The sequence below is a fragment of the Leiobunum rupestre genome, chromosome 10, assembly GCF_980474605.1.
Source record: "Leiobunum rupestre chromosome 10, qqLeiRupe1.1.hap1, whole genome shotgun sequence".
In the NCBI taxonomy this organism is placed as follows: Eukaryota; Metazoa; Arthropoda; class Arachnida; order Opiliones; family Sclerosomatidae; genus Leiobunum; species Leiobunum rupestre.
The window spans coordinates 30,501,115-30,503,066 of record NC_143393.1 but is presented as its reverse complement, the minus strand read 5'-3'; positions in this window follow the sequence as shown (position 1 = coordinate 30,503,066).

The window sequence follows — 1,952 nt, the reverse complement described above, 5'->3', positions numbered from 1 at the left end:
AATTAAACTCTTTACTAACGTCTAATCACTTAAACAATTGTCACGTACCCAGCTTTAGCCTTAAAATTCATTTTGGATGTGTTTTTCAAAAATGGTCTGAAAAATAGTCAATATCATAGGCTGTGTAACGTTTTAATCATTATATTGTAACGTCGGCCCCGCAAAGAAAGATTTATTTAAATTGGATGATACTAACCGTGGACAACTTAACAGTATATTTTCAATGGTGAAATCGGTTTTTCCGAAGGTACCTAGCGGAAAAACAAATAATTTTTGTTTAATAATCCAAACGTATATTAGTTCACCGTGGTCAGTAGTACATAATTTGTAAATTTCAACAAAATTGGCCGAAAGTTTTTTTTCATAGGCCGTGTGCGGGGTCCTTTTTAAAATTGACTAACCCGATGGAAAACTACAGATTGCGATTAGTGCTGTTGCAAAATTCCGCCAGGGGGGCTAGTTTCACCGCTAGGGGTCGCTGAGAATCAAAATTTTTGTGGGTGCAATCTGATTTTACACGGATTCATAATATGCAAAAATATTTTTGAAATATTCGATGGGGAATTGATGCCGTTTTTTGGGCGTTTTGGAACATAGTGCATAGGGATATTCCGGTCTCGTTGAAATTCCCTTCACTGACGGAAAATGTTTCGGCGATGGCGATTACGCCACCGTTCTCAAACACGTATAACAAATCGAATGAATAATAATAATAATAATAATAATCAGCTAGGCTAATACCGAAGGCACAACCTTAGGCCTAAGTCATCATGCGTCACTATTTGTTATAATCGTTTGACTCAACGGCGGCCATCGCCGAAGCATGTAACGCACCTCTTTAAGGGAAATTAAAAAAGCTTTTATAGTCTACGAAAAATTGCTGTTTTTTCTAAGTTGTTACTAGAACTGGAGGAGATGGATCAATTTTAACATAATAGCTAAATCTGATGAAATGACTAAGAACGATCTCTTCTTAAAGCAAGTTCTTATTATATAACGGGATTAAGTGTTCGATTTAAATTATTTCGTAGATAATTTCAAATGTTGCCACTTGTATAATGAACAAAAACAAATACGGTGACTAAGATTTTAAGTCGGTCCTTCTTGCTCGTCAAGTGAGTGCGCTACTACCGAACCACTGACATATATTTTCTTACAATGATATTTAGAGAAACAACTTTGGGGACAATCCTTATAACTTATACGTTTTTATGAACTTATTATCCTCAATTTATTCTTAAATAATTTCACGTTAATAAGATTATAAAAGTCCATTTATTCTGCAAATTTGTTTATTAATAAATTAGATTAAAATTAATATTCAGATTGCTGTGTATAGCTCAAACAAACTTAACACATTAGAAGGATTGTGTGTATTCTGACCGTCGTACGTCTTGTTTATTACCTGTTCCTCTTAATTTGAAGAGCTCAACGGATAGAGTTTTAAATTTCCATATTGAAGACGTCTCAATTCATGATAAGAGAAATATTAAATGTAAACCATAACAAGTTGGCAAGCCAAAATATACCTCTCCTCGGAAGAATTGTCCCTAGTGGTATTAATTTATCGAGATAACCCTTAAAGATATATCTCCGCAATTTAGAGTTATTTGTTAAAAATATTATCCCATTTCTATCCCGCCCGGTATAAAATTTTAATTATAATTAAAATAATTGAGACGAAACGACCAATTTTAATTTATTCAGAATATCATAAGTTAAGTAGTTACAACAGTAAGTTAGACGTACTATAACAATGCACAATTGAATTAAACCCTTTTACAGAACAAGTTTATCAGTTAAATATAATACGAAGCAAATTTTAATGAAAGAAATATCTACAGAGGCTTTTTGGAATTACTCTCTTACGAAATACTTGCCGCATCTTTAACGCTCATTTTATTTCAACACTCGCCCTTGATGAAGATACCGTAGATATCTGGTAGTGGACG